This window comes from Dermacentor andersoni, chromosome 6 (assembly GCF_023375885.2).
Source record: "Dermacentor andersoni chromosome 6, qqDerAnde1_hic_scaffold, whole genome shotgun sequence".
In the NCBI taxonomy this organism is placed as follows: Eukaryota; Metazoa; Arthropoda; class Arachnida; order Ixodida; family Ixodidae; genus Dermacentor; species Dermacentor andersoni.
In genome coordinates this window covers 138,086,491-138,100,280 of record NC_092819.1, presented here as the reverse complement: position 1 = coordinate 138,100,280, position 13,790 = coordinate 138,086,491, and the positions used below count along the sequence as shown (strand labels likewise).

Here is a 13,790-nt window from a genome sequence, read left to right as displayed (position 1 = left end):
TGCAGCTTAGGGTGGCGTCAGGGCAAGGAATTCACCAAGCCCATCGACGGCAGGTTTTAAGAATGAAGAAAGAAGGGTTTGTTGGCTTAGTTACACGGTTACAGTTACGGGAGCCCACTCTATAGTAGAGGAAGTCAAACATCCAAGTGCACATCGGGACCCTTTCTCTCACTGCTCGAGAAGTCTGCGCTTTTAATACCGTCGTCGTCCCTAGGCGAGTCGACTAGGGAATCTGAAGACTGTCGAGCAGCAAATCACAATCGTTGGATCCGATGCGATACCACGCCCATGCTCGCAACACTCCGCAGTAACCACACCTCCAAAGCCCGATGGTTTGGAATACGCGGCAGGAAAGCAACCTACGAATGCAAGGACGCCGTCGTTGTTTGGTAGCATTTGATGGAGGCCCCCCCTTGCATCCTTTGCTCACGCTGTCAAGCAATGGTGGGGTTGTGGCCTTTTCTGGAGCGGTGAAGAGACGGTGTCCACGCTGCGTGGACCTCTGGACAGGCGCTGATGGATGGGTGGTGGTTTGCCTCATGGCAGGCGTCTAAATAACTGCGAATCCCAGGTCGCCGTCGTTGTTAGGTAGCATTGGATGGGGACCACCATTTTATCTTTTGCTCAGGCTGCCAGGTAATGGTGGAGCTGTGACCTTTTTTGTACCCGTCAGGAGTCGGTGTCCACGCTGCATTGACGTCTGGATAGGCGCTGATAGATGGGCGGGTGTTTGCCTTGGGCAAACGTTCAGTTAACGCCTTTGTGGTGATGGGACGTAACAAACGCTACATTCTCACAGACACATTCTTCCTCCAAAAGTCCTAATTTTGTGAGATTGCAAGTATTCATTAGAGCTTCTCTGTTCGTTGCCAGATTCAACACTATCTCTGTGTCCGCACTCTCGTATCACAGTACCACGTATGCTGGACTGCTATACGCCACTAGGGTTGCATCGGTTAAAATGTGTATGTCAGTGGTTATGTGCAATTTCCTGTTGCCTAAGTACTGTATGGGTATCTTGATAGACCCACTTTTTTATTTTCTCGATCCAATTGCAACGCTGCTGAACCGAACCAAGGAATGACCAGGACCCACGTCTTACTGGAACTAGGACCATTCCCTACAAGGGCGAAGGACACGTCGCTTGCTCAATCTCTCTATTCACTTCGTCCATAAACCCTTATCTTCGTCTGGCACAGAGTTATCCCAGTAAGCCCGGTTTTACAGTCATGTAATACGTACTTTAGCTTTTACCGTGAAATAAGTTATGCCTCTCAATGGATCAATTAGTTTTGCGTTAGCTTGACGAAGTGTGCATTTCGCGAGCCGTTCACTCGTCACTCATCCATGTTTTGATGTAAGCGAGAGTATCGTCTGTAATGTCTCATGTCATTCCTAGAATGCCAGCTTCTCTTGCTGATGTAGGAATTGCATCTTGATTCGTAATAAATAGTTGTCTGATCTATTGGCTGTTTGATGCCCATTTCCCAGAGTCCGATTTGCTGCTGCTGCTATACGCCTGGCCCAGTCAATCAGATATCGGTGGTCGTCCAAGGCTGTGCTGTAAAGAGAGACTTCCCACTGGGATGGGGAGGCCTTTTACCTAATTCTCGCCTGAGTTTCCAGCCATAACGTCACCAAGTAAATGGAATTTCGATGTTGACCCACAGTTTCTGGAAATGTTTGTTCCTAGACCAGGCGATGTATTGTTGCTGCTAGTAAAAACCTGCTTCATGGGGTGCCAAACGTCATTCGTGCCATCTGTCTGGTTGCCATATGTTGCTCTTCTAAATCACCCTATTCATTATCCCACCACGGTGAAGGAATGACGCCTCAGTCGTTTTTCCTGTAGGCTTACCTGCAATAATTTTTCCTCGTATGCTGTCCTGTTACAGGCGCGGCCACTGTTAGTGAGAACACGGAGCCCATGGCATCGCTGCGCGGAGTACTCTAGCACCGGCGCCTCATGAAGCCTTGCGGTGCAGGCGCAATCAAAGCGATTGGCGAAAAGCCCGGGGAGTCCTCTGACATGGCGAGTCGTCTGCGAAGACTTCACGAGGAGCCGGCAGTGGTGCTCCGCGTAGCGCTGCTATGGGCTCTCGTGTTCCCGCTAGCAGTGGCTGCGCCTGTATATCTGGATTAAAATATCCTCCTGCTTAAACGTCTTCATTCAAAGGCATTCCTGGTGTTGATGACGACGAAGTTTCTAATACTTCTCGATGCAGAATATAGTATTTCACGTGTGCGTGCTGTTCTCTTGCCGCTCTTTGCGATGAAGCAGTAGACAGCACGAAGGTCACTTCGCTGGCAGCAGCTAATCTTCTTACGCATCTTGCTCTGGGCACATGTACTCACACTGCCTGCTGGGATATGTTTTGTTGCTTGCAAGTATAGGTCTCATGCATAGGCGTGATGTGCTCGAAGACAGAGGTTCGCTTCACTGTCGGTCACGAATTTTAATATCGCGGGGTCAATTTTGTACACACTCCGCGCGCGTTTTTGCCATCGTCATGATGTTCCGTATAAATTCCAACGGCGATAGCACCGTCACCGCGAGCTTTATGCTGTACGTGCGAGTGAAAGCGTGCGTGTGAGCCCACGATCGCGCCTCAATCTCGTGCGCGCAAGTGAGCAAAGTGGGGAGGAAGCGCTCAGTCTTCCATAGCGCGCAAGGAACCGTGGGGAGAGCAGGTAGGGGGAGGAGAGTTGTACTTCGTGATAACAGCGTATAGCGAGTCCCCGCGCAGTCCCTTAAAAGCGAGCTTTGGCTGCTTTGGGCGCAGAGTCTAGTTGGGCCGACGGCTCGTAGCTTTCAGTGTGCTGTGTACTCACCACTCAGACTGCGTTGAAGCGGTAGACACCAAGCAGGTGCGTGTTTGCCTGTACGCACTGACACCGTGTTTTTTAATATAGTAAGCTAGTATACGACCGATAATACTGCCGTCTTTACTATGGCTGTCTACTAATTTGCCAGCGCAATAGATGTTTTGCACTCCGAGCGAGTCTTCTTGCAATAACTTAATAGAAACAGGATTACAACGAGCGTTACCAAGTAAGAAAATTACTCAGTTGCAAAACGAGACTAGTGCAATTGATTACACGTAAATAAATCCACGTAATTTGTTATGTGCAAGTGTGAAACATTACACGGCACAGAATGACACTACCAGACAAACTAGCCACGTCATAATGGGCGAAAGCACATGCCAGCACAACACTCAGTGAACTAAAAACATTACTTTCAACACACACACATTAATGAATTCACATTTATTCTCAATAAAACCACTCCTCGTCTATAGGTGCCGAACCACGCTAGGAAACATAGGCAAGGTACGTACACCTAACAAAGGGCTCGACTCAACGCAATGACCACGATAAAATTTTGTTTTATTATATTTCCATTAAGCTACGTCACGTGACGATCTGCGTAAGGGCGAGCGAAGGTCCGCGTGAATCGAAACACTTGTTGGCCCGCAAGGTCTTTCGCTGCACTATCGTCATGCCCAGCAACGCACAGGCAGGCTTTCCGCGATGCTAGGCGTTCACATGCTGCTCAATTTGTCCGGCACGAAAGGCGCTGGATTCTCCAAAGGTGCCGCGAATTTCCTCAGCCATGCAGGAACTGCGAGCAGCAGAAAAGTTGCGTGGTATCAAAAAATTTACAACAGCGAGTAACCACGGCTTAGACAAATCGTGTCATTCACATCTAATGCTGCCCGACGAGCATGCTACGAAAGCCGAGAAATGTGCATTCGGCTGCGAGATATTGCGACACCGCGTTGTGTGTTCGCGCGAATTCTATCCTAAACTGAATGGTTGGCGCTGGGCATCGCTGGTTCGATAAAGAACTGAATTAGCTGTGCATTATTTGCCTATTAATCTGGAATTATGGGGGTACATACGAATCAACAGGTGCGCGTCGCCGACACTTTCCATGAGCTGCGAAATTAGAATACATGTTAACGTTATGTAGTAGTGATAGTTTTTCTTACAAATATGGTTAAACATTCTTTTTTAACGAAGACATTGTCTTCGATCAAATGTCAACTGGAGGTTGAATCACCTTCCAACGTTTCAATCGGGCAGCATCTCGGCACACCGTCGCCGTAAGTCGGCGCGCATTTGATCGTTTGCTTCCATTATCGTGCTAAGCGTGAAGATGGGGAAGATTAGACGGAGAAGCTTGATAAGGCGTGAAGAAGCGGAAGACGCAGAAAGCCTAGCCTATCAAGCATTAAACAAACACGGCTAAATCGTGGCATCTCTTGTGTTGGGCGGCGCTGGGGTGTTCGAACACCAAAATTTCTAGTTCTTTTTTCACATTTCCCAACAATTTCTTCAGCCGGTACTCGTTTCGTATGCACAAAACAGTGTAGTATGGGCAGTATTAAGTTTCTGCCCCAAGCCAGAGTGGCACAATATCACTGTCGTTTCATTCTTTGTTAACGACAGTTATTACTTTTGTGCTGCCGATGAAAGTATTTCATCGGCAGCATGTTTGTTCAATATTTGTTGGGCTACATCTTTTCTACACAAGTTGCTTTGTCCGCATGTAATGGCTAAAACAGAAATAAAACGCGCTTGGTTCATTTTCTCGAGTTCCAAGATCAGTGACGATGAAATCACGCGCATATGGCATTGTATGCAACTTCTTGAGGCGGAACCCGTGGTCTATTATTATTTTTTTGTCTTTCTTGCTGATATTCCACGCTGCAATAATGCCTTCATGACGCCGCCGCTTTTCTGCACTCAATAAAACAAAATAAATAAAGATACTGATTTAAAGTACCCTCATGTCACGTTTTCTCATCCTCATAAGAACTGAATCACCAGCTAACAGCCTGTTGGAATCTTAATCGACTCCAGTTGTTACGCGGTAGGAAAAACTGCTCTTTCGTAATCGCTGACGGAAATCGTATAGCTGGCGATCCCTGTAAAATGTGACAGTGACTTCAGCGTAGTGGTGGTCGTGCGTCACAATGCTCGTAACATTGAACGGAAGCAGAGGCACTGAGTACGTAGACTGGTAATGTGTCTAATAAAGAGCTTTAGCTTGTCAGTAAACTCCTTGCCATTTAAGCACGCATTACCGGGCTACCAAATCCCTGGATGGCACTAACAAAGCAGCTATAGCGCGACATCTTGCAACGCTTGTCCAAACTACAACCCATGGGAAAACTGGTGTCGCGTGAGTGTTCTCGTTGAAGGAAGATCGTAAAAAGACAGCACAACAACGTTTACGTCGCTACCAGCACTTTACACCAGCGATTACGTAAAATGTTGTCGGTCACTGCAGTATTATATTTGGTTGCTCTGTGGTTAGACATTGCGTCATCAAATGTCCCTACGGGCGTTGTTGCCGCCACGTCTCACCGGTAACACGATATCCCGCGAACCCTAATACATTTACGATCAAGCTAAACCTCTCTACAATGTCCATGGAATTTTCCGTGCTACCACTGCTCAGGACTGATAAATGAACAAGTCTCCTAGCAATGTGTACCACGTACTCCAATAATGACGGGGTTAACTACTACTGAAACATGTATATAGCAAAACGTAAGTAGAACATTCACGCTAGACCAAAAAATTATGGACCGGTTCGTTTTACAACGGGTTTCATTCCAGTTTCATTTCTGTGACGTAGTTTCTTGTGTTTACGCTCAAAGTTATTTACGAAGTGACTGTATATTACGAGCCTTTGTGTCGCCATTGCGTAGCTAAACTTAATGCTCACTTTAACGAAGTTAAAGTGAGCATTTACTTCCTGCAGTCAAATGTTTGATTCCACCCAAATGATTCTAGCGAAGGGTACTGGCGTGGAATATAATTGCTGCATCGTTTTGTTTAAACAAGTTTCGTTTTCAGAGAGCCCTACTAATTCTGTATTTACTTATTATTTTCGATGCTGCCTTTATGTCTGCTAACATTGAATTGAGTATTATTTATTTGTTCGCAACAATACCGCTTTACAGAAATATTTTAGGACGGCCTGCATGTTTGTGTCCTTAGGACTTCGTCCTACATATTCTCCTATGCAAGAACACAGTTGTGTTCCTAATAAAGATTTATAGATCAACTTGCATAATTACAGCCTCGAGCCATTACATAACGCACCACCACGTAGCAAAATGCATTCCGAAGAAGTCGCTTATTTATCTCATCTTTCACGTTTTCCAAAACCATCCAACCTGAGATATGCAGACTTCCACTGCTGCTTTCAGTGTGCTAACAGCATATTTTCGAGGGATAATGCAGCGCAGGCCAGTTCAACCGACAGCACGAGAGCCAGAGAGCGTTCTTCCTCATCTTTTCTCGAGTGATGGCGCCCACGCGCCTCGTTCAAACAATCAAATACCACACGCGTGCAGCAATACTGCAAAGCATTGTAAACCATAGGTGTCGCACAGCAAGCTGGCAAAATTCGAGCTCGTTCAGCGCGGTAGAAAACTGTCTGGATTTTTTTACATCAAACCATACATTCCTTTGGCTTTACTGAGTGGTAAGGCAATTAATTTTCACCGCCGGAAGAGGCTCCCTCGAGTAACTGAAGCCGATATCGAAGGCCATGCTACAAACACCTCAAGCGATTCAAGGCGCAATGCGGCGGTTTGTTTATGCATGTGGACTTCGGTAGTATTTGTGCTGCGACTTATCTCGAGAGCGAAGGAATTACAGGCACAATTGAACGGCGACGCCCTTGCTACACAATTGTGTGCCGGAGCGTGCGAAAGGGTATGTCTCGTGTGGCCTCAAACTGTTTCAAAGCCCACGACACAGCCATGCCCCTGAATTGACGGCGTCACCGACTATGCCAAAATGGTGGTAACCGTCATTGGATGTGGTGTATAGTACGGCCTTTGAAATTGGCTTTTGCTGCTCGAGGGAGAAGTTTTCGGCACTACAATTCCTTTCTTCCCACTTTGCGTTGCCCAGTCTGCTGCACGGCTCAACTCTGACGTAAGAAAATCGAAATACAACTTTTCTATCGCACTGAATGCGTTCAGATTTTTGTCAGCTTTCTGTGGATGCGTGTGATTTAACATGGAATGCATAATTCAAGCTTGCTGTCACAGCCCCTTCGAAGCTCAGATAACAAGCTGTAACAAAAAATGTGGGACGTCACCATGTCGGCCCCTGCGAAACCGAGCAATGGAAGCACTATGGTGTCTAATTCTAAGGAAGGCACCGTGAAGATCACCGTTACTTACGTTACACCTTGACCTCTTTCCGGGAATGACACTTGGCTGGCGCTGCCAGCATCTGCGCTGTTCGCTCACGTGTACCGGCCTTCCCGACGCCCTTGATGAACATGTCTGCAGAGAGAAGAGCAATAAAACCCCAACACTTTGTTCATCCTGTCCTGCTTTCGGAGACGAAACTAGGCCATCAAATAATTGATGAGTATTGACACAGAGGGCAATGTCAGCGGGACATTTCGTGTAGCTTTCAATCCTTCCGAATTTTCCGCAAGGTTTACGCACTTGGGCTGATTCTACGATTTTGCCGTCCTTGACAATCATCTGTGCAGTTTCTCAAGAATAAACCCCATAATTATTGTTTATGAAATATTGGCTGGGGTAACAAACTAATGCACATACTCTATGATGAGATATCTTACCTACACCATGTCTATTACAGTTCGAGTATTACAGAAATGCTTTATTTCTATATTACTTTATGATACTGACCCCAGAGTAACCTTATTAATCCAACCTGTCATTCGCTTCGAGTAAAAAAGGGTGATAGTAGAGTAGACATGAGGTGCATACAAAATCTGATGAAGAAGAAATACAAACATCCGGGAGTTTACCGACACGGTTTTACAGGATACATTGACAACATGGCTCTCGTATCAGAACATCGAAGAAGTTTCAGGGTGGCCAAGATAAATCTACTGTTATCGGCAGGCGTGACTTCCACTAACCCGTGCACAACCAATCTTCGGTATCTGCGCGTGGCTTCAGACACAACCACTGTTCGCTTCGGTTTCACCCGGACCGCGTCTACCATCTGCGATGGCATTCACCCTCGCGGAAGGTAGACGGAAGGCTGTGGTCTTCAGGCTCCCAGGTTGCTGCGGGCCCTGCCAGCTGTTCGCTCCCGAGCTGCCCGGTCTCTCAGATCCACTTCGACTGGCTTTTCTGCAAAGCGCGAAATATGAATAGCATGTAATTACTATTACTTAAACACTCCGAGTCATATTTACCATCAAAGACACAGCTGCGCTTGTGTCTTGTCGCGCTTGCGTGTTACGACTGGGAAAAGACCAATGAACCGAATTCTTTAGATGCATAAATTGCAGTTTGCCCGATTCACTGCACACACCTGAAACTAACAATAGCAGATTGTTAATTAGGCATTTGGGTATTGCCGCCATGTATAACTTATAAGCTGTAAGTCCTCTTGAGTATATCTGAGCCATCCCCTCCGTCGTGAAAAATCTGACCAATAGGGCCATCGCAATTCAGTTGTGCCATCGAATGCTGCATGCGGCCCCGTATGGCCCGGTTCACATAGCCGTCGAACGCTCTATTCCTGCGTAAACGTTTCATAGGCGGCATTATCCTCACAGTCGTATAAGCGCTTTTTTTTGTCTTTTGGAAAGAGCCCCTCATTACAATGACGCATACAGCATTCGGAATATCTCCTTGCAATGTGTTTTCACCAATGCTATGGTTTCTACGAGTAGACCGTTCCGTACTTTAGCTATGTGTATATACAATATGCTAGAGAACTCGATTTTCCGACTGGTTGTTACTCGCTTCCAACTTGAAGTACCCTGTGTCGCAGAATGCGACTGAACGCAGCGAATGTTCGAAAGCACAACCACAAAGAAATCTTAGTGAATCAGTTCTGCAACCCAGTACTGCTTCATTCCAGTACTGCGATCTTGCCGCAAGATATGTACTACATAGGACATAAGAGTGTACCATCACCGGGCGGACAAACGACCTGCTGAGCCACGTTAACCTGACTATAGTGGACATTCTAAAGGAGGCTGCTATCGTCACTCGCGCATGTACGCTCTTCAAACCCATTCCCATTTCCACGGCACCAGCCATCGTATAAATGAAACTAGTCAAGGCTGGTGGTTGTGCGTTTATTTTATTCTGTTTTAAACTCTGGACATCAAAGCGATTTCCACACGCATGTTGAGTTTGTACGTAGCCGTGGGGTTCTATTCGCCTTTCCCGCCGACGTCTCACACAGGGTCCTCCCATTTATCCCAGGTTGAAATGAGGAAGCTTTTTCCAGCTCGTCATCGGCTTGTGTTGTTAAGGGGCCGTAATATTTCTGTATTGTGTTTAACCACGGCCGCGGCGGGTTTTCGCGCTTGTCTTCAGTTGCGCACTGCACTGCACATGACACACTGGCAGATTCGAGCATGCTCGAGTTAGCGCAAGACCAGCTTGACGCGTGCGATGAACTCACTAATCACCGCTGTGTACCAGTAAGCTGGAACGCAATCATACAGATAATCTTTCGCCAAGTGCAAATCATGGCTTAGGTGCATGTAAAGTTGGTGCGTTGGTTTAATTGCGAAGTTTCTCCTAACTTATTTCTGTAAGTGTCCCACATCGTTATACAGCCGTCATAACGTTTCCGAGTCCCATGGGGAAACTCAAAGTCGAATCCATGTTCATATTTGGTTAAAATGGGGGCACGTTACGAGTGATTGTCTTGAATTTCAAGAAATAAACTCATTGGGATAATGTCATTGCCATTAACAGTCGAATACTCGTTTTCACCTAATTCTCAGGCATTATACAAAGCTCTGTTCTCCGCAAACGCTCGTTTATATTTTGCGGAGATAGTAGGAAGGCTTATTGCGGCTGTAGCTCCAAGAGCTTCTGTTAATTACGACCTTGGCAGTCAATTATAATATGTCGGCGCTGCAAAGCGTTACATATTTGTTTTACGAGCCACATACAATGCCTGACAATTGTGAGAGGAAAAAGAAGTGCTACCCGTTTCCCGAAAGGTTGTCACGAAGGGAATATTGATGCGGATGCAAATTGCTTTTCTTAGTGTCTGAATTATGGCCTACTAGCTGCGGTTGCGTAGCGGCTATGGGGCTGGGTAGCTAACACAAGGTCGCGAGATCAAATCCCGGCCACGGCGGCCGCATTTTGATGGGGTGGAAATGCGGAAACACCCGTTACTTAGATGCACGAATGATGCGACAGTCAGCGTTCTGACTAGTGAATTTGTCTTCGTCATGATAGCTCAAAAGAAGTCAAGTATTGTCGCAACATTGCTACCATCGAGATTAATGATTTGACGACACTGGAAAAGGAGTTTGTTTCCGCGTAACAAATTATGTTTTCTGCTATGCGACGTTAGAACCCCAGGTGGTTGAAATTTCAGGAGTCCCCCACTACGGCGTGCCTCCTCATAATCAGATCATGATTTTTCAACGCAAAAGCCCGTAATTATGGCATTTCAAGTAAATTAATTCACATCTAGGAAGTGGTATTGAAGCGTTACACTCCTGGGAAAACGAAGTATTACACCGAGTTTCAATTGCGTAAGAAATAGGGCCCATAAAATCGATATTACTTAAGGGTACAATCTTATACCTTTCTGCATAGCACCCCAGAGCTACTCGATACGAATTGAGTGTAGAAACACGCTACGCGGTAACTGTCATGCAAGCCTGATCCCAGCTTATATTGCTCAGTGCCGTTTCGCGCTCGGAAAGTTCAATAATAAAGGGCTTCAATGGGAATCGGAGCTGCCTGTGTAAGAAATGCTCACAAGTGCGACGGCCGCCACAGCCAATCTGTAACGCTCTGTAGTGCGTTATCGGCCTCTCACGTGACGCAGAGCCGAGCATAACAGACACATTCCTAAAACGGCCAAGTCAAACTCACGGCTCCTGCAGGGCTTGCGTCCTGTCCCGTTCTGTGCCTGAACCTGGGTGCTGCACCGGCGCGATTTCATGGAACCGACCGGCGCTGTTCGCATCCACTTTGCCCAGGCCGGGCTGATCCGCTCCTTAAAGCATAAAAATCGAACATCATATTTAGAAACTTTTGAGCTCATAATCTGCATATCGCTTCATCAAATAGACACGCGGAAGGCGCCAGTCAACATCTGAGCCGTTAGATGCTGCAGTATGCCTAATTTCCCAATTTCCCAATGCACTGCGTATAACTCCGACGTACATGTTTGCAAAAATAGTTGTGATAAGTTATTGCCGCAGAAATTCCAGATTAGAAATACCAGGTTCCGTGGACGGCACTACGCAGTTTACATACCTTCATTTTACCGCGATAGCATTAAGGTATCCGTGTCGCAGAAAATCCAGCGTTGGCGTCCGGCCTTCCATCGACGACCGTCGTGTGAGCCGAAAATCATTGCGAACCATGCATACCCAACCACGCAGGCACTCCGTGCCTCCGTTAGTCGTTAAGTACGACTTATACACAACCTACAGACATGATACCGTCGCATTGTAATTTGAATATGAGAGAAAACAATCATGTTACGCGGAAACTCAAAGACTGTTTCTACCATTCATACAGCGGCGCACCCGATTCTTTGCGACACCATCCAAATGGCGCTCGCCTCCGCGCATGCTCGGCCTACGCAAGAGGCCGCGTTTCTACCTGACAGCTCGCCTTCGTGCATTCGCCGACAGCGTTTGCCGGTAGGCATTACGGTTTCATATGAAACAGTTGCCGGGAAGCGTGAGAAGCAAGTCAGGAATCTCTGAATGCTCAAGCGTTCCGCTCTTAAAGACGAAGCTTGAATTTAATTACGGCTGCAAAACACGGGAAGTCGTTATTCTGCAGTGATGCCAACTGTGAGCTTCGTGAAGAACAAAGTGATTAGCATTGTTGGAACAAGGAATGATGCGACAGTCAGCGTTCTGACTAGGGAATTTGTCTTCGTCATGATAACTCAAAAGAAGTCAAGTATTGTCGAAACATTGCTACCGTCGAGATTAATGATTTGACGACACTGGAAAAGTTTGTTTCCGCGTAACAGAGTTATGTTTTCTGCTATATTCAAACTGCAATGCGAAGCTCAATTCTGTAGGGTTGTGTGTAAGCCCTAATTTACAATTTTTCTGACACATCTTATTTCGAGAAATTCAAGGTATGCGTGGTTCGGAATTTTTTTTCTCGCAGGACGGTCGTCGCCGGACGCCGGAGCCGGGTTTCCTGCGACACAGGGCCCATAAACCTATCGCGTTAATATGCGCTTTCCTGTCGCACACCAGGCGTTCCATCGTCGAGATCAACATGGCGAACGCGGTCGCGTTCGCGCCCTTTCCCTCTTTGCTTCGACGCCACAGTGCTCGCTGCCCATCTTCGCGGCATGCATACGCTGGCGCGTAACCCACGTTCGATAAGTCACACGTCACTGACATTTATTAGTCAATGTTCGAAAAGCGTTCACATGCGCTACTCGTCGTTGTTCCAATTCAATATGCCTGACCAAGAAGACCAGCATCGCCTGCACGCTAACTTGTCATAGCCACTTGTGAGAAACCTGTGACGTCAGGCCAGCATCGCGAACGTCGCTTGCTTTACCATAGAAGACGGCCTGCAGTGCCGTGCGTTCGGAGGAGGCGCCACGGTATTGGGGGCGAGGGCTTATGGAGTCGCCATCTGCCGGAAGCGCCTCCTTTGCGTAGTAGTATGAGCGATCACGTGACACGCTCCTCATAGGTTTGGCTTACGGCGCTTAATAAAAACACCACGCGGCAGCCTTCCTGTGCATTTCTGTAAGTACTCTCAAAACGAGGTAACCTTATTTCTCTCGAAATAATTATCTTGGGTAGACTGAAAGCACAGAATCGTTTACAGACGCTATCTCTTTACCGCACACGTGCAGTGAAAGCCACTGCGCGCGGTCGCCCTGATGGAGTCTATTGAATCGGCTTTTTGCGTGAAAGGTCAGCAGTCACTGAGCGCAAACTATGTGAGATAAGTTCTTATAGTGGGCGGTCTGTATAATCAAATGGCGCCAACAGAACAACGCCTCAATGCATGCAGCGATAGCACGGGTTCGCGGCGACCGATTGCGCGTCGGCATGCATGTCCGCACACGATGTTTCGCTTTCACTGAGAGCGTCTACGCACCGTGCTGTGAGCTTTAGGCCGCAGCATATGAGCATTTGACACTCCACATGCAACCATTGTTGCGTGGACGTTATCAGTGCTGTTCAAAGACAATTTCATTTTAACAACGGACTTCGACGCCCACGGCTACTGTGATGTGCTGTTACGATGATTCAGCATTTCTTTTTCTTATAATTTCTTGGAAGTTTCAATATTATTTCTAAAGTTGCGTCGTACTGTATGCAGTCAGCTGGCGATTTCGCTGTTTTTTTTTTTTTTTTGTAATCCAATGCATGACCATATGACCATATGATCATATGAAACATGACCATATGCCATGCCTTTATATAACGTGCTTTCTTACCACTCCCTTTCCATTCCAGTGAACTTGCCCGTGTCTAGCATCAACAAGTTCACAGGCCGAACCGTCGTGACATTAGCCGGGCAGTGAGCTCGCGCAAACATCTCAGTGCGCGTTTACTGCTACTCTCCGAACATTGCAGTCCCAGCGCGGTAGCAGAAATATTCCTCGCGTATGTGCTTGCTGCATACCCGAGTTGTAGCCGATGGCTGCCTGCCGGTTCAAAGTTTCGCAAGCCAAGCTTCACGGAGCTTCTCGTCCTGAGGCTACGTGTTAATAAGGCTGACACCGGGCGCCGTCGCGTACGTCCGGCACTGCGGCACTGAGCAGTGGCCCACCATGCTGCACGC

The 13,790-nt window shown here is 47.1% G+C and overlaps 1 long non-coding RNA gene across 1 annotated transcript in view; it reads right to left on the bottom strand.

Moving 5' to 3' along the window:
- Positions 1–3,371: 3,371 nt before the first annotated feature.
- Positions 3,372–13,790, bottom strand: part of LOC126523365 (uncharacterized) — a 49,421-nt gene continuing 39,002 nt past the window's right edge. Inside the window, exons 12-15 of the long non-coding RNA XR_008610806.1 lie at positions 10,881–11,004; positions 7,931–8,147; positions 7,215–7,319; positions 3,372–3,625 (exon numbers count right to left, since the gene is read on the bottom strand). This is a non-coding gene — a long non-coding RNA (uncharacterized lncRNA). The remainder of the gene's footprint in view (positions 3,626–7,214; positions 7,320–7,930; positions 8,148–10,880; positions 11,005–13,790) is intronic.